Below are 19,951 nucleotides of genomic sequence, written 5' to 3'. Positions count from 1 at the left end.
TAAGTTTTTTTAGGACACGATTTTAAATGAACCTTTATGTAACGAGGCAAATCACTTAAGAACAAATTCTTATTTACAATGACCGTCATACACCGGCCAAACCCGGACGACGCCGGGCCAACTGGGTGCCGCCCTATGGGACTCCCAATCACGGCCGGTAGTGATACAGCCTGGAATCGAACCAAGGTGTCTGCAGGGATGCCTCAAGTACTGAGATGCAGTGCCACTCGGGAACCCAAATGTGGGAATCAAACCCACAACTTTGGTGTTTCCAAGTTCCATACCTTGTGTCTTTATAACGTCCCAACTGACTACGCCATATAGTTCTACTAGACTCCCTTATGGTTCTATAGGTCCTTGACCCTAATAGTTCTAGGTTCTAAACTGCCTTATGCTTCTATGTTCTAGACTCCCTTATGGTACTAGGTTCTAAAATCTCATGGTTCTACATTCTAGACTCCTTTATGGTTCTCTGTTCTAGACTCCCTTATGGTTCTATAGGTTCTAGACTCACCCTTTCTGTAGAAGACAGCATTGAGGAACTCTTCGGCTTGCTTCTCCAGGCGGTTGATTTTGGACGTGTCCTGTTTCAAGTCCTCTGACTCTGATAAGACCTGGGGAGTGATGCCAACCAAGTGTTCCTGAGAGGGACACAGAACACAAGAGGAAAAGGGTTTGGGATTTGAGAAAACAGTAGATAAATGTACAACCAAGTGTACCTCAGAGGGACACAGACAAAGCAGACACAGTTTTAATGAACTTTTCCTGGACCAAACCCAGAGGAAAACCTTACAGTACCTTTTAAGTCTGTTTTTTTTTCACTAAGCTAAAAAAAACAAACATAATATGACAATAGGTGGCGAGATAACGCTGTGGTGGAAGCTTTAAAAGACTGGGTGGCAAAATATGGTGTTTAAGAAAGTCATTGTGTGGTACTATGGACATGCAGTCATTGTGTGGTACTATGGACATGCAGTCATTGTGTGGTACTATGGACATGCAGTCATTGTGTGGTACTATGGACATGCAGTCATTGTGTGGTACTATGGACATGCAGTCATTGTGTGGTACTATGGACTTGCAGTCATTGTGTTTATGAAACAAATTAATGATCTGGGGTGGTGGTGGGAGGAATGGGCGTGACACCCTGACTGTCTCTCCGCTTTCTCCTCTTAGAATCCAGTGACGTGAAAACTGGCAAAACCAAAACAGGCTCAAACAGTTTCTTTAAAACGGCATACCTTCACAGTTAATATGAATGAGGCATTCTCTCATCCTTCCCCTCGCTCTCCCTCCCTCGTCTCTTTCTCTCTCTCTCCCCTCAGAAGACACTTCAGTTGAATGCATTCAGTTGTTCAAGTGACTAGGTATCCCCCTTTCACTTTCCTTCTCCCCCAGCCTCTCTCCTCCCTCTGCCTCTCTCGCTCTTCCCCTCCCTCAAGTCTACCTCCTCCCCCTTTCTCTCCCCCTCCCTCAAGCCTACCCCCCCCCCTCTCTCGCTCTTCCCCTCCCTCAAGCCTACCTCCTCCCTCTGCCTCTCTCCTCCCCCTCTCTCGCTCTTCCCCTCCCTCAAGCCTACCTCCTCCCTCTGTCGGGAGTTTGCATAGCTGCAGATCAATGAATCAATTGTTTCCGTCCTCTGCAGGTCCTCTGGCATTTCATGCAATTAAACGCACACAGTGAAATATGAAGAGTACGTCCCAAATGGCACCCTATTCCCTACATCGTGCACTACTTTTGACCAGAGCGCTATGGGCCGTGTTCAGACGTAGTGCACTATAACGAGAATAGGGTGCCATTTTGGACGTAGGGCAAGCCCAACCCAACCAGCCCGGCCCGGGCATGGCAAGGCCAGAGACAAGCAGAGGAAGGAGGGCAGGTATGTTCTAGGTAATATGTTTTATGGACCATGGAGCGTATTCACAGTGTCCCAGAAGTAGGAATGCTCAATCTGATTTATATAATCCTATTCATTATAATCTGATCATAGATCAGCACTACTACTATGTTATATATGTTTATAATAATAATTTGGTTGGTGCTTATATTTGTTATTTTTCACACATGTACAAGTGTGTATTAAATTGTAGGTGCCAGATGGTCGACCTTCAGGGTTGAAGAGGTCAAGATGAAAAAGGAGAAAAGGAGTGGTTGGTTGGCATGGCAACAGAAGGGGGGGGCTCTTTGTGAGGCCTTCTGTTTCATCCTTCGTTCCTCCATTAAAGGGGCAATCTGGGATTGGTATATCAAAAGTGGCGCGGTGTCCACTTCTTTATCGTTTGAATCCCAGATTGCCCCTTTAAAAGACAAAGAAAAAATGGAGGACGAGTGGCGCCCCGAAAGACATGCCGACGAGCCATCAATTCACAAGGTCAAAGGGAACGAGGGGTGACTGAAAGGGCAGAAAATAATAATACATTCCCGAGAGGCAAAACATTCCAGCGCCATTTTAGGATGATTAGACATGGCTGAATGAGTGAGACGACCAGGGATTGACCTCTACTTAAAGGGTGTGTGTGTGTGTGTGTGTGTGTGTGTGTGTGTGTGTGTGTGTGTGTGTGTGTGTGTGTGTGTGTGTGTGTGTGTGTGTGTGTGTGTGCGTGTGTGTGTGTGTGTGTGCGTGTGTGTGTGTGCGTGTGTGTGTTATTGTTGATGAGGCGATGGAAAGATGAAAAAATGCAGACTGGCTTTTGTCATTGAAGCTAATTAGCTAATGCAGTGTGTGGAGTTTAGCTAATCAGCTAGCTGTAATGCAGTGTGTGGAGTTTAGCTAATCAGCTAGCTGTAATGCAGTGTGGGGGGTTTAGCTAATCAGCTAGCTGTAATGCAGTGTGTGGAGTTCAGCTAATCAGCTAGCTGTAATGCAGTGTGTGGAGTTTAGCTAATCAGCTAGCTGTAATGCAGTGTGGGGGGTTTAGCTAATCAGCTAGCTGTAATGCAGTGTGGGGGGTTTAGCTAATCAGCTAGCTGTAATGCAGTGTGGGGGGTTTAGCTAATCAGCTAGCTGTAATGCAGTGTGGGGGGTTTAGCTAATCAGCTAGCTGTAATGCAGTGTGTGGAGTTTAGCTAATCAGCTAGCTGTAATGCAGTGGGGGAGGCTTTGCTAATCAGCTAGCTGTAATGCAGTGTGTGGAGTTTAGCTAATCAGCTAGCTGTAATGTAGTCTGGAGGGTTAGCTAATCAGCTAGCTGTAATGCAGTGGGGGAGGGTTTGCTAATCAGCTAGCTGTAATGCAGTGTGTGGAGTTTAGCTAATCAGCTAGCTGTAATGCAGTGGGGGAGGGTTTGCTAATCAGCTAGCTGTAATGCAGTGTGTGGAGTTTAGCTAATCAGCTAGCTGTAATGCAGTGTGTGGAGTTTAGCTAATCAGCTAGCTGTAATGCAGTGGGGGAGGCTTTGCTAATCAGCTAGCTGTAATGCAGTGTGGGGGGTTTAGCTAATCAGCTAGCTGTAATGCAGTGGGGGAGGCTTTGCTAATCAGCTAGCTGTAATGCAGTGTGTGGAGTTTAGCTAATCAGCTAGCTGTAATGCAGTGTGTGGGATTTAGCAATTGTCTCGATGTGTGTGTGTGTTTGTGTGTCTGTGTGTGTGAGCCACAGCAACTCTAATAACATCAATTACCTTGACTTTCTCTCGTCTTAAGCAGCAAAAGAGACAATTTACATCAAACGACCAATCCAACAGTACCTCGGGCTCGCAATCTGTGGGAAGAAGAAGACACACAAACACACACACGTCAGAGAGGTTGTGGTAATAATGACAGGCCGCTGTGTGTGAGCTTAGACAAACCACAGCACAGCTAACCATTTCATGCATTTCACAATAAAACCCTTCAGAATATGAAAAGCATTGAAAATAGCAACAGTTTGTTTTGAATGATGGCCGAGTTCCTTTTGATACATAAAAACTGTTCGGACACACACACTCAACCCGAAGATTACCATCAGTGTGTGTGTGTGTGTGTGTGTGTGTGTGTGTGTGTGTGTGTGACATCTCTGTGTCTCCAAGTGACAAGGCCTTCTGGTGACTCTCTCTCGAACACGGTATGAGCTTCCTTTGTGATAACTGACTCTTCAGGGAACATGACTTGTGTCACAGTCCTAGTGGGAGGGGAGCGGAGCGGAGGGGACGTTGGGCCTGGGCGCCTGGCGGCGTGCGGCGGCCTTGGATACGTGACTATTGTGTTGGTGACAGATGTAGAACCGGGCGCCTCGACATAGTGTAGTCATTAACCTCCAGTCCCCTGCCGCACTAAACCCTACCCCTTCATATGCAGAGGAGAGTGTGTGCGTGTGTCTGTGTGATGTGTGTGTGTGTGATGTGTGTGTGTGTGTGTGTGCGAGTGTGGCTATAATGCTCCACGGGCAGAGAAAAACAGAGAGAGAGGAGGGATGCCCAACAAACTCACCTTTTGGTGCACCATGGATAAAAAGAAAAGTGCCCAGAGCTCCACACGGAACTCACAGCACTAAGAGAGAGAGAGAGATATGCCCCCCTAGGCACAACTATGACAACATAACCAACAGTCACGGGTCACAACTCCTGCAGCTCTGTCGCACGCTGGGTATGTACATAGTCATTGGTAGGCTTCGAGGGGACTCCTATGGTAAGTACACCTATAGCTCATCTCTTGGCAGTAGTACTGTAGACTACCTTATCACTGACCTCAACCCAGAGTCTCTCGGAGCATTCACAGTCAGTCCACTGACACCCCTATCAGACCACAGCAAAATCACAGTCTACCTGAACAGAGCAATACTCAATCATGAGGCGTCAAAGCCAAAGGAACTGAGTAACATTAAGAAATGCTATAGATGGAAGGAATGCAGTTTGGAAACCTAACAAAAAACAAATTCAATCCCTTTTAGACAAATTCCTGGGTAAAACATTCCACTGTAATAGTGAAGGTGTAAACTTGGCAGTAGAAAATCTTAACAGTATATTTGAGTCTTCTCATGCTTTGTTGATTTCAAAAAAGCCTTTGACTCAATTTGGCATGAGGGTCTGCTATACAAATTGATGGAAAGGGGTTTTGGGGGAAAAAACATACAACATTATAAAATCCATGTACACAAACAACAAGTGTGTGATTAAAAAAGGCCCAAAACAAAGACATTTCTTCCCACAGGGCCGTGGGGTGAGACAGGGATGCACCTTAAGCCCCAACCTCTTCAACATATACATCAATGAATTGGTGAATTGGCGAGGGTACTAGAACAGTCTGCAGCACCCGGCCTCACCCTACTAGAATCTGAAGTAAAATGTCTACTGTTTGCTGATGATCTGGTGCTTCTGACCCCAACCAAGGAGGAACTACAGCAGCATCTAGATCTTCTGCACAGATTCTACCAGACCTGAGCCCTGACAGTAAATCTCAGTAAGACCAAAATAATGGTGTTCCAAAAAAGGTCCAGTCACCAGGACCACAAATACAAATTCCATTTTGACACCGTTGCCCTAGAGCACACAAAAAAACTATACATACCTTGGCCTAAACAGAATTCTGCAAAAATATCTTCCGTGTACAACATAGAACACCAAATAATGCACGCAGAGCAGAATTAGGCCGATACCCGCTAATTAACAAAATCCAGAAAAGAGCCGTTAAATTCTACAACCACCTAAAAGGAAGCGATTCCCAAACCTTCCATAACAAAGCCATCACCTACAGAGAACCTGGAGAAGAGTCCCCTAAGCAAGCTGGTCCTGGCTCTGTTCACAAACACAAACACACCCTACAGAGCCCCAGGACAACAGCACAATTAGACCCAACCAAATCATGAGAAAACAAAAAGATAATTACTTGACACATTGGAAAGAATTAACAAAAAAAAACAGAGCAAACTAGAATGCTATTTGGCCCTAAACAGAGAGTACATAGTGGCAGAATACCTGTCTACTGTGACTGACCCATAATGAAGGAAAGCTTTGACTATGTACAGACTCAGTGAGCATAGCCTTGCTATTGAGAAAGGCCACCGTAGGCAGACATGGCTCTCAAGAGAAGACAGGCTATGTGCACACTGCCCACAAAATGAGGTGGAAACTGAGCTGCACTTCCTAACCTCCTGTCCAATGTATGACCATATTAGAGAGACATATTTCACTCAGATTACACAGATCCACAAAGAATTTGAAAACAAATACAATTTTGATAAACTCCCATATCTACTGGGTGAAATACCACAGTGTGCCATCACAGCAGCAAGATTTGTGACCTGTTGCCACAAGAAAAGGGCAACCAGTGAAGAACAAACACCATTGTAAATACAACCCATATTTATGTTTATTTATTTTCCCTTTTGTACTTTAACCATTTGCACATCGTTGCAACACTGTATATATACATAATATGACATTTGTAATGTCTTTATTATTTTGAAACTTCTGTATGTGTAATGTTTACTGTTCATTTTTCTTGTTTATTTCACTTTTGTTTATTATCTACCTCACTTGCTTTGGCAATGTTAACATGTGTTTCCCATGCCAATAAAGCCCCTTGAATTTAATTTAGAGAGAAGGACAGAGAGAGAGAGATAACAGAGAGAGAGAGAGAGAGAGAGAAAAGAGATTGAGAGGGGGGATGAGATAGAGAGAAATAAGCGATTGAGAGGGGGGATGAGAGAGAGAAAGAGAGAGAGATTGGAGAGAGGGGGGTGAGAGAGAGGGGGGGTAAGAGAGAGAGGGGATAAGAGAACGAGAGCGAGAGAGCGAGATGGGGATGAGAGAGGGATAAAAGAGATTGGAGAGAGGGGGACAAGAGGGAGAGAGAGATATGGGGATAAGAGAGAGAAGGATAAGAGAGAAATGGGATAAAAGAGAGAGGGGGATGAGAGAGAGAGGGGATAAAATAGAGAGGAGGATGAGAGAGAGAGAGAGAGAGAGAGAGAGAGAGGGATAAACGAGATTGGAGAGAGGGGGATAAGAGAGAGAGAGAGAGAGAGAGATAAAAGAGGGAGAGGGAGAGAGAGAAAGACAGAGAAAATAGATTGGAGAGAAGGGGATAAGTGCAAGAGAGAGAGAGAGCGAGAGAGAGAGGGGATAAGATAGAGAAAGATGGGGATAAGAAAGAAAGGGGACAAAAGAGAGAGATTTGAGAAAGGGGTGAGAGAGAGAGAGAGAGAAAGAGAGAGGGATAAAAGAGATTGGAGAGGGGAGGGATAAGAGAGAGAGATAAAGAGGGGGATAAGAGAGAGAAAAAAGAGAAAAGAGAGAGGAATGAAATAGATTGAGGGGGGGATAAGAGAGAGAGAGAGGGGATAACAGAAATAGAGCGAGAGAGCGAGAGATAAGAGGGAGAGAAGGAGAGAGATAAGAGATTGAAAGAGGAGGATGAGAGAGAGAGAGAGGGGGGATACGAGAGAGAAAAAGGATAAAAGAGAGAGAGGGGATGGTAGAGAGAAGGATATGAGAGAAAGGGGATAAAAGACAGAGAGGGGGATGAGAGAGAGAGAGAGAGAGAGAGAAAGAGAGAGAGCGATAGAGAGAGAGAGGGAGAGATAAGCGATTGAGAGGGGGGATGAGAGAGAGAAAGAGAGAGAGAATGGAGAGAGGGGGGTGAGAGTGAGAGAGAGGCGGGGGGGGGTAAGAGAGAGAGGGGATAAGAGAACGAGAGGGAGAGAGCGAGATGGGGATAAGAGAGGGATAAAAGAGATTGGAGAGAGGGGGATAAGAAAGAGAAAGTGGATAAGAGAGAGAAGGATAAGAGAGAAAGGGGATAAAAGAGAGAGGGGGATGAGAGAGAGAGAGGGGATAAAATAGAGAGGGGGATGAGCGAGAGAGAGAGAGAGAGAGAGAGAGAGAGAGAGAGAGAGAAAGATAAATTAGATTGGAGAGAGGGGGATACGAGAGAGAGAGAGAGAGAGAGAGAGAGAGAGAGAGAGATAAAAGAGGGAGAGGGAGAGAGAGAAAGACAGAGAAAATAGATTGGAGAGAAGGGGATAAGTGCAAGAGAGAGAGAGCGAGAGAGAGAGAGAGGATAAGAGAGAGAAAGATGGGGATACGAAAGAAAGGGGATAAAAGAGAGAGATTTGAGAAAGGGGGTGAGAGAGAGAGAGAAAGAGAGAGGGATAAAAGAGATTGGAGAGGGGAGGGATAAGAGAGAGAGATAAAGAGGGGGATAAGAGAGAGAAAAAGGAGAAAAGAGAGAGGGATAAAAGAGAGATAGGGGGATGATAAAGAGCAAGAGACAGAGGAGGATAAGAGAGAGAGGGGGACAAGAGGGAGAGAGAGATATAGGGATAAGAGAGAGGGATGAGAGAGAGGTATAAAAGAGAGAGAGGGGGATGATAAAGAGCAAGAGACAGAGGAGGATAAGAGAGAGAGGGGGACAAGAGGGAGAGAGAGATATAGGGATAAGAGAGAGGGATGAGAGAGAGAGGGATGATAGAGAGAGAGAGAGGGGGATAAAAGAGAGCGAGAGAGGGGGGGTTAAGAGAGAGAGAAAGAGAGAGAGAGAAAGAGGGAGAGATAAAAGAGTGAGAGAGAGGGGGATAAGAGAGAGGGATAAAAGAGAGGGATAAAAGAGAGAGAGGGGGGGATAAGAGCGAGAGAGGGCCTCCGGAGTGGCGCAGTGGTCTAAGGCACTAGAGATCCTGGTTCAAGTCCAGGCTCTGTCGCAGCCGGCCGCGATCGGGAGACCCATGGGGTAGCGCACAATTGGCCCAGCGTCGTCCGGGTTAGGGGAGGGTTTGGCCGGCAGGAGGCAGGATGTCCTTGTCCCATCGTACACTAGCGACTCCTGTGGCGGCCGGGCACAGTACACGCTGACACGGTCGCCAGGTGTACGGTGTTTCCTCCGACACGCTGGTGCAGCTGGCCTCCGGTTTGACTGGGTGGTGTTTTGGAGGACACACTGGTGCAGCTGGCCTCCGGTTTGAGGGAATTGTGTCAAGAAGCCGTGCGGTTTGACTGGGTCGTGTTTCGGAGGACACATTGGTGCAGCTGGCCTCTGGGTTTGACTGGGTGGTGTTTCGGAGGAAACACTGGTGCAGCTGGCCTCTGGGTTTGAGGGAATTGTGTCAAGAAGCCGTGCGGTTTGACTGGGTCGTGTTTCGGAGGACACAGTGGTGCAGCTGGCCTCTGGGTTTGAGGGAATTGTGTCAAGAAGCCGTGCGGTTTGACTGGGTGGTGTTTCGGAGGACACACTGGTGCAGCTGGCCTCTGGGTTTGAGGGAATTGTGTCAAGAAGCCGTGCGGTTTGACTGGGTGGTGTTTCGGAGGACACACTGGTGCAGCTGGCCTCCGGTTTGAGGGAATTGTGTGAAGAAGCCGTGCGGTTTGACTGGGTGGTGTTTCGGAGGACACACTGGTGCAGCTGGCCTCCGGTTTGAGGGAATTGTGTCAAGAAGCCGTGCGGTTTGACTGGGTGGTGTTTCGGAGGACACACTGGTGCAGCTGGCCTCCGGGTTTGAGGGACTTGTGTCAAGAAGCCGTGCGGTTTGACTGGGTGGTGTTTCGGAGGACACATTGGTGCAGCTGGCCTCCGGGTTTGAGGGAATTGTGTCAAGAAGCCGTGCGGTTTGACTGGGTGGTGTTTCGGAGGACACACTGGTGCAGCTGGCCTCCGGGTTTGAGGGAATTGTGTCAAGAAGCCGTGCGGTTTGACTGGGTCGTGTTTCGGAGGACACATTGGTGCAGCTGGCGTACGGTTTGAGGGAATTGTGTCAAGAAGCCGTGCGGTTTGACTGGGTGGTGTTTCGGAGGACACACGGCTCTCGGCCTTCGCTGCTCCCGAGTCCGTATGGGTGTTGCAGCGATGAGGGAAGACTGTTGGATACCACCAATTGGATACCACAAAATGGAGGAGAAAAAGGTGTATAAAAAAATATATAAAAATAAATGAATGATAGAGGATCAATAATCTAAGAAAGAAGAGAAACAACGGCCTTGGAGTCGTTTTCGTCTCTCGTGAGAAACCACACAATTCATTTGGAGGAAGGGGTGGAGCGAGAGAAAGAGAGAGACGTCATCAACGTGGCCACTTCATAGAGACGACCGTATGAACTCTGTGTCTGGGTCGTTGCCATGGAGCTATGCTTCCTTTAACCATCAGTTGAACCCACACCGCTACTGAGAGATATACTTTTTTGTCTTACATTAATGAGACATCCTCATTATAGTAAAAGCACCACATCACCCCCCCCCCCCCCCCCTCCCACCAGAACCTCAACACAATCACATTACACAGTACAAGACAGTACAGTACTATGCAGTACACAATCCAATCCTTACAAATGAGATGTATATATATAAATATCTCTCTCGATTTATATGTTTCACCTTTTATATTTATTATATTTCTACTATTTACTGTTGCCATTTTGTTGTTGCTTTATTTGTATTATTTGCTACCATTTTATATTATTCTTCATTATTTTATTACAATATATATTGTATACATTGTTGCTTTGGTAATATTGATGCAATGTTTTTCATGCCAATAAAGCAGCTTGAATTTGAATTTGAGAAAGAAGGAGAGAAGGATGGAGAGAAAGAAAGAGAGAGAGGGAAAGAGAGAGAAAGAGAAAGAGAGAGAAAGAGAGAGAGAGAGAGAGAGAGAAAGAAAGAGAGAGAGAGAGAGAAAGAGCCATCACAGCAGTAATATATAGTAACCTTATAGTAATAGTAACCTTTCGCCACAAGAAAAGGGCAAACCAGTGAAGAACAAACACCATTGTTAATACAACCCATTTTTATGTTTATTTATTTTACCTTTTGTACTTTATCCATTTGCACATTATTACAACACTGTATATATATATATACATAATATGACATTTAAAAAATATATAGTTTTTTACTTCTGTGAGTGGAATGTTTACTGTTAATTTTTACTTAAGCTACTTCACTTGCTTTGGCAATGTAAACACATGTTTCCCATGCCAATAAAGCCCTTCAATTGAATCTAGTCCTACACTAGGGAGTGACACAACTCAATTTGAATGAGTGGATACAACTAAACTTGAATGAGTGGAATGGGAATGATACAATTCCACTTGATGCAGTGAGTTCTGTACATTATATCGTGTTGCTAGGTGCACTTTTCTTTTTACCCATGGTGTGTCAAAAGGTCAAAGGTGAGTGAGTGGGCCCCCGTGGTTCTAGTAGTTACAATAGCCCTGGGAAAGAGCCAATTAGCTACCGTCCAACAGCTAGCATGACCCCCCACCCTGCTGCACTCAGCTGTGAGAGAGAGAGCGAGAGAGGGTGCGAGTGTGTTTGTACGTGTACTTACTGTGGAAATGTGTGTGCATTTATGTGTGTGTGTTTGTACGTGTACTTCCTGTGGAAATGTGTGTGCATTTATATGTGTGTGTTTGCTGTGTGGTTGAATGAGCGAAGAGGAAGACGCATCTGAAACATTTACACTAATTCTGAAGTTGGTGGAGGATGTGTCACAAGACGATAGGTGGCCACACTGACCTCATTTCCTAGGGTTTGGAGAGAGAGAGAGAGAGAGAGGTAGAAACTGAGCTGCACTTCCTAACCTCGTGCCAAATGTATGACCATATTAGAGACACATATTTCACTCAGATTACACAGATCCACAAAGAATTAGAAAACAAACCCAATTTTGATAAACTCCCGTATCTACTGGGTGAAATTCCACAGTGTTCCATCACAGCAGCAAGATGTGTGACATGTTGCCACAAGAAAAGGTCAACCAGTGAAGAACAAACACCATTGTAAATACAACCCATATTTATGTTTATTTATTTTCCCTTTTGTACTTTAACTATTTGCACATCATTGCAACACTGTATATAGACATAATATGACATTTGTAATGTCTTTATTCTTCAGGAACTTTTGCAAGTGTAATGTTTACTGAATTTTTTAAAATTGTTTATTATCACTTACTTTGGCAATGTAAACGTTTGTTTCCCATGCCAATAAAGCCCCTTAAATTGAATTGAGAGAGAGAGAGAGGAAAGAGAGCTCTGGCTGGCTGGGTTGAGGAGCCGTATCATTTGACATTTGATTCTCCTGACCCACACACTTTCTGTGTGTTAGAAGTCATGTGTATTGAAGCAGTCTAGCTGCACGCTTGGTGCGATGACGCACAAGGTGTTGTTGTTGTTGTTGATGATGTTGTTGTCTTTGGGTAATTTGAGGGGTTGTAATTCCATTCAGGAACCTAAACATTTAGACCTCTTTTCAGCTCCTGAGTTTCATATATTAAGAAAATATTGTAACATATATTAAGAGTTTCATATATTAACAATATAGTGTAAGGTCAGAGGTTAACACAGGCTTAGGAGATGTCCGTTTTGTTCTATGAGATAATATCAGTCAGTTAACATGACCTTTACGATGTATGAAGCCTCAATGTGCTTTATTTGCTTATTTCATAACATTAATGCTTCAAAACTCACTAAAAAGTGACGTTAGCTGATGAAGATTATCTCATAGAACAAAACATAGAAGATCTCCTAAGCCGGTGTTAACCTCTGACCTTATTTTTGGCATTTATCTATAAACCCTACAAAAAATATGTATACAGTGCCTTGCGAAAGTATTCGGCCCCCTTGAACTTTGCGACCTTTTGCCACATTTCAGGCTTCAAACATAAAGATATAAAACTGTATTTTTTTGTGAAGAATCAACAACAAGTGGGATACAATCATGAAGTGGAACGACATTTATTGGATATTTCAAACTTTTTTAACAAATCAAAAACTGAAAAATTGGGCGTGCAAAATTATTCAGCCCCTTTACTTTCAGTGCAGCAAACTCTCTCCAGAAGTTCAGTGAGGATCTCTGAATGATCCAATATTGACCTAAATGACTAATGATGATAAATACAATCCACCTGTGTGTAATCAAGTCTCCGTATAAATGCACCTGCACTGTGATAGTCTCAGAGGTCCGTTAAAAGCGCAGAGAGCATCATGAAGAACAAGGAACACACCAGGCAGGTCCGAGATACTGTTGTGAAGAAGTTTAAAGCCGGATTTGGATACAAAAAGATTTCCCAAGCTTTAAACATCCCAAGGAGTACTGTGCAAGCGATACTATTGAAATGGAAGGAGTATCAGACCACTGCAAATCTACCAAGACCTGGCCGTCCCTCTAAACTTTCAGCTCATACAAGGAGAAGACTGATCAGAGATGCAGCCAAGAGGCCCATGATCACTCTGGATGAACTGCAGAGATCTACAGCTGAGGTGGGAGACTCTGTCCATAGGACAACAATCAGTCGTATATTGCACAAATCTGGCCTTTATGGAAGAGTGGCAAGAAGAAAGCCATTTCTTAAAGATATCCATAAAAAGTGTCGGTTAAAGTTTGCCACAAGCAAACACCAAACATGTGAAAGAAGGTGCTCTGGTCAGATGAAACCAAAATTGAACTTTTTGGCAACAATGCAAAACGTTATGTTTGGCGTAAAAGCAACACAGCTGAACGCACCATCCCCACTGTCAAACATGGTGGTGGCAGCATCATGGTTTGGGCCTGCTTTTCTTCAGCAGGGGCAGGGAAGATGGTTAAAATTGATGGGAAGATGGATGGAGCCAAATACAGGACCATTCTGGAAGAAAGCCTGATGGAGTCTGCAAAAGACCTGAGACTGGGACGGAGATTTGTCTTCCAACAAGACAATGATCCAAAACATAAAGCAAAATCTACAATGGAACGGTTAAAAAATAAACATATCCAGGTGTTAGAATGGCCAAGTCAAAGTCCAGACCTGAATCCAATCGAGAATCTGTGGAAAGAACTGAAAACTGCTGTTCACAAATGCTCTCCATCCAACCTCACTGAGCTCGAGCTGTTTTGCAAGGAGGAATGGGAAAAAATTTCAGTCTCTCGATGTGCAAAACTGATAGAGACATACCCCAAGCGACTTACAGCTGTAATCGCAGCAAAAGGTGGCGCTACAAAGTATTAACTTAAGGGGGCTGAATAATTTTGCACGCCCGATTTTTCAGTTTTTGATTTGTTAAAAAAGTTTGAAATATCCAATAAATGTCGTTCCACTTCATGATTGTGTCCCACTTGTTGTTGATTCTTCACAACAAAATACAGTTTTATATCTTTATGTTTGAAGCCTGAAATGTGGCAAAAGGTCGCAAAGTTCAAGGGGGCCGAATACTTTCGCAAGGCACTGTATATAATTTCCCCATAGGCTTTGTCCAACGGGCCATGGCGGAGTTAGTGCCTACAAAAATATGCCATTACTATTGCTCTCTATGGGCCCTGGGCCTATGGGTGAAAAGCAGTGCACTAGATGGAGAATAGGGTGCCATCTGGGAGACAGGTATGGAGATAGTTGGCGAGGACATGCTTACCTTGAAAAAGGGTAATATCTTTGACTAGTCCCGGCCCGAACAGCCCTTCCAAAATGCTTTCAAACCCTGCAGGGAAGACAGAGAGAACAACTAAGTACAGGACTCAGGTTTGTAGAAGACGGGGGAGCTCACATCCACTTACAGTTCTACAGACAGACCCCACCCCCACACACTGGCTCACATCCACTTAGTTCTACAGACAGACCCCACCCCGGCTCACATCCACTTACAGTTCTACAGACAGACCCCACCCCCACACACTGGCTCACATCCACTTAGTTCTACAGACAGACCCCACCCCCACACACTGACTCACATCCACTTAGTTCTACAGACAGACCCCACCCCCACACACTGGCTCACATCCACTTACAGTTCTACAGACAGACCCCACCCCCACACACTGGCTCACATCCACTTACAGTTCTACAGACAGACCCCACCCCCACACACTGGCTCACATCCACTTACAGTTCTACAGACAGACCCCACCCCCACACACTGGCGCACACACACACACACACACACCTTGGCTTTAATTTTCTTTTCTTAAAAGCAAATCCCTTCTTTACCTAATATAACACTGTTAGCTAATGTCACTCACTTTTTATTAACTGTAAATACTGGATTCAGCTGTTGCTTGGCAACCCTGTGAAGTAACGCAAATACATATTGCAGTTTCCTCCACCCCGTCCTTCTCCCCCCCCCCCCCCCTCCTCTCCTCCACCCTCCCCCTCCCCACTCTCTCTAAAAGGAAAGAGGAGGAGAGGAGGAGAGGAAAATAAACTGCTTGGTGAAGAAGCTGAGGAGTGAAGATGGGTATAAGAGGGTTAGAGGGGTTGGAGTAGAGAGGTGGGGGTGGTATGGGGTTTGGGAGGGAGTGAGAAAGAGGAAGGAAGGGAGAGAGGGGGTAACTCGACGGGAGGTTTTGTCCTTCAAGTCAAGCCTACTGTGATGCCAAAGGAAATGCGGGCAGATCAATACCACTTAAAATAAAAGTAGCTCGGTCTCCCTACCTCTCTTTCGCCTTTGCTTTCTCTCTTTCTACTTCTCTCTCTCTCTCTCTCTCTTTTGCTCCCCCCCCCCCACACTCCCCTCTCTCCATGCAGGTTAAGAGGCAGAGCTGCTGCTAAGAGGGAGATTAAACCAGCTTTTGGGAACAAGTTCATCTTAACCCTGGCTGTTATACATCCAGATCTGGAAAAAGGTTTTTAAGATGGGGGGGGGGGGGGGGGGGGGGGGGTTGTTTATTAGCTTCTGCAGAAGAAGCAGCTGTTCTTCCTGGGGTCCACAAAAAACACCAAACAAGACAAGTAACAAAACACTGATACACAAGGACAGCCACACACTGAAAATACAACCATATAGAAACAACACAACTAAAACTATGTCATTAATAAGAGTTCAAACAACACAACTAAAACTATGTCATTAATAAGAGTTCAAACAACACAACTAACACTATGTCATTAATAAGAGTTCGAACAACACAACTAACACTATGTCATTAATAAGAGTACAAACAACACAACTAAAACTATGTCATTAATAAGAGTACAAACAACACAACTAAAACTATGTCATTAATAAGAGTTCAAACAACACAACTAAAACTATGTCATTAATAAGAGTTCAAACAACACAACTAAAACTATGTCATTAATAAGAGTTCAAACAACACAACTAAAACTATGTCATTAATAAGAGTTCAAACAACACAACTAAAACTATGTCATTAATAAGAGTACAAACAACACAACTAAAACTATGTCATTAATAAGAGTTCAAACAACACAACTAAAACTATGTCATTAATAAGAGTACAAACAACACAACTAAAACTATGTCATTAATAAGAGTTCAAACAACACAACTAAAACTATGTCATTAATAAGAGTTCAAACAACACAACTAAAACGATGTCATTAATAAGAGTACAAACAACACAACTAAAACTATGTCATTAATAAGAGTACAAACAACACAACTAAAACTATGTCATTAATACGAGTGTGTGTGTGTGTGTGTGTGTGTGTGTGTGTGTGTCCCCTCACAGTCCCCGCCGCTCCATGAAATGTTGAATATTTTTGTCCAGGTCATGTTGCTGTTTGTTTGAGTAATTAGAGATAGAAGGGATGTGTGATCATGGCTCTGTGTAATAATGTGTGTTGCTGTTTGTTTGAGTAATTAGAGATAGAAGGGAGGTGTGATCATGGCTCTGTGTAATAATGTGTGTTGCTGTTTGTTTGAGGAATTAGAGATAGAAGGGATGTGTGATCATGGCTCTGTGTAATAATGTGTGTTGCTGTTTGTTTGAGTAATTAGAGATAGAAGGGAGGTGTGATCATGGCTCTGTGTAATAATGTGTGTTGCTATTTGTTTGAGTAATTAGAGATAGAAGGGATGTGTGATCATGGCTCTGTGTAATAATGTGTGTTGCTGTGAATTCATCTTGGACATGGGGACTGACGGTCCACTTCACTAAGAACCCTGACGGTCCACTTTACTAAGAACCCTGACGGTCCACTTCACTAAGAACCCTGACGGTCCACTTCACTAAGAACCCTGACGGTCCACTTCACTAAGAACCCTGACGGTCCACTTCACTAAGAACCCTGACGGTCCACTTCACTAAGAACCCTGACGGTCCACTTCACTAAGAACCCTGACGGTCCACTTTACTAAGAACCCTGACGGTCCACTTCACTAAGAACCCTGACGGTCCACTTCACTAAGAACCCTGACGGTCCACTTCACTAAGAACCCTGACGGTCCACTTTACTAAGAACCCTGACGGTCCACTTCACTAAGAACCCTGACGGTCCACTTCACTAAGAACCCTGACGGTCCACTTCACTAAGAACCCTGACGGTCCACTTCACTAAGAACCCTGACGGTCCACTTTACTAAGAACCCTGACGGTCCACTTCACTAAGAACCCTGACGGTCCACTTCACTAAGAACCCTGACGGTCCACTTCACTAAGAACCCTGACGGTCCACTTCACTAAGAACCCTGACGGTCCACTTCACTAAGAACCCTGACGGTCCACTTCACTAGTGAAATTCACTAGTGAAACAGTCTTGGAAATGATTGGTAATATCAAAAAGGATTTGTAATAAATGACCCGTCAACTTCAAAGAACGATGGAGATTCATTTGATTTTCTGCCCATGACATCATTTAAACACTCCCAAGTCTTTTCCCATTGTGGTTTAAGTCATTTATCTTGGTTTGGTGATGTCATTTCTTCTTCTTTCCATTACATTTAGTCACCAAATGTCTCAATTGACAGTATGCCAACCAATCAGCTGAGCAGTGGTTAGCCACCTCTTTTGTACCATTTCTGTGAACCAGAAAATGTTTCAATTCATCCTCATTCCAGATGGCTCTAACTAGAGGTCGACCCATTAATCGGAATGGCCAATTAATTAGGGCCGATTTCAAGTTTTTATAACAATCGGAAATTTGTATTTTTGGGCGCCGATTTGCCAATTTTTTTTTTACACCTTTATTTAATATTTATTTAACTAGGCAAGTCAGTTAAGAACACATTCTTATTTTCAATGACGGCCTAGGAACGGTGGCCTTTTACGACTAGGGGGCAGTATTTTAGTTTTTGGATAAAAAACGTTCCCGTTTTAAACAAGATATTTTGTCACAAAAAGATGCTTGACTATGCATTGGATAGAAAACACTCTGACGTTTCCAAAACTGCAAAGCTATTGTCTGTGAGTGCAACAGAACTGATGTTACAGGCGAAACTCAGATAAAAATCCAATCAGGGAGTGCCGCATTTTTTGAAACCGCCTCAAGCCAATGACTCCTTATATGGCTGTGAATTTGCTATCTAACTGGGAATCTCCTGAGTGAAAACATCCAAAGTTCTTCAAAGGTAAATTATTTAATTTGATTGCTTTTCTTATTTTGGTGAAAATGTTGCCTGCTGCCAGCAGAGCCTAGCATAGCATTATGCCATGATAAACTTACACAAATGCTTGTCTAGCGTTGGCTGTAAAGCATATTTTGAAAATCTGAGGTGACAGTGTTGTTAACAAAAGGCTAAGCCCTGTATCAATATATTTCATTTGTGATTTTCATGAATAGGAACCTTTTCTAGGGGTATTTATGTCCGCTGCGTTATGCTAATTAGTTTGAGGCTATGATTATGCTCCCGGATCCGGGTTTGAGAGTCACAAGAATTAACTGCCTCGTTCAGGGGCAGAACGACAGATTTTCACCTTGTCAGCTCGGGGGATCCAATCTTGCAACCTTACAGTTAACTAGTCCAACGCAATAACGACCTGCCTCTCTCTCGTTGCACTCCACTGGAGCCTGTTACGCAAATGCAGTAAGCCAAGGTAAGTTGCTAGCTAGCATTAAACTTATCTTGTAAAAAACAATCAATCATAATCACTAGTTAACTACACATGGTTGATGATATTACTAGATATTATCTAGCGTGGCCTGTGTTGCATATAATCTGACTGAGCATACAAGCATACAAGTATCTAAGTTTCTGACTGAGCGATGGTAGGCAGAAGCAGGCAAGTAAACATTCATTCAAACAGCACTTTCGTGCGTTTTGCCAGCAGCTCTTCGTTGTGCGTCAAGCATTGCGCTGTTTATGACTTCAAACCTATCAACTCCCGAGATGAGGCTGGTGTAACCGAAGTGAAATGGCTGGCTAGTTAGCACGCGCTAATAGCGTTTCAAACTTTACTTGCTCTGAGCCTTGGGGTGGTTGTTTCCCTTGCTCTGCATGGGTAACGCTGCTTCGATGTGGTGGCTGCTGTCATTGTGTTGCTGGTTCGAGCCCAGGGAGGAGCGAGGAGAGGGACGGAAGCTATACTGTTACACTGACCATACTAAAGTATCTATAAGAACATCCAATAGTCAAAGGTTAATGAAATACAAAATGGTATAGAGGGAAATAGTGCTAGCATATGTCACAGATCCAACACCAGTGCTAGTGGATGTCACAGATCCAACACCAGTGCTAGTGGATGTCACAGATCCAACACCAGTGCTAGTGGATGTCACAGATCCAACACCAGTGCTAGTGGATGTCACAGATCCAACACCAGTGCTAGTGGATGTCACAGATTCAACAACACTGCTAGTGGATGTCACAGATCCAACACCAGTGCTAGTGGATGTCACAGATCCAACACCAGTGCTAGTGGATGTCACAGATCCAACACCAGTGCTAGTGGATGTCACAGATCCAACACCAGTGCTAGTGGATGTCACAGATTCAACACCAGTGCTAGTGGATGTCACAGATCCAACACCACTGCTAGTGGATGGCCCTACCACAGGTAGGGCCATCCACTACTACAGGCCCTACTACAGGCCCTACCAACTGAGCCACATACAGGCCCTACCAACTACTACAGGCCCTACTACTACTACAGGCCCTACTACAGGCCCTACCAACTGAGCCACATACAGGCCCTACCAACTGAGCCACATACAGGCCCTACCAACTGAGCCACATACAGGTCCTACCAACTGAGCCACATACAGGCCCTACCAACTGAGCCACATACAGGCCCTACCAACTGAGCCACATACAGGCCCTACCAACTGAGCCACATACAGGCCCTACCAACTGAGCCACATACAGGCCCTACCAACTGAGCCACATACAGGCCCT

At 44.4% G+C, this 19,951-nt stretch overlaps 1 long non-coding RNA gene across 1 annotated transcript; it reads right to left on the bottom strand.

Moving 5' to 3' along the window:
• Positions 1-514: 514 nt before the first annotated feature.
• On the bottom strand, positions 515-14,364 carry LOC118964301. The gene is made up of 3 exons (XR_005051345.1): positions 14,294-14,364; positions 3,621-3,700; positions 515-641 (listed from the first exon to the last, which is right to left on the bottom strand). It is a non-coding gene; the product is annotated as an uncharacterized LOC118964301 (long non-coding RNA).
• Positions 14,365-19,951: the final 5,587 nt, after the last annotated feature.

The sequence above is a fragment of the Oncorhynchus mykiss genome, unplaced genomic scaffold (genome assembly GCF_013265735.2).
Source record: "Oncorhynchus mykiss isolate Arlee unplaced genomic scaffold, USDA_OmykA_1.1 un_scaffold_912, whole genome shotgun sequence".
Lineage (NCBI taxonomy): Eukaryota > Metazoa > Chordata > Actinopteri > Salmoniformes > Salmonidae > Oncorhynchus > Oncorhynchus mykiss.
Note: the sequence above shows the minus strand (reverse complement) of the source record. Positions and strands in the feature narration are given on the sequence as shown.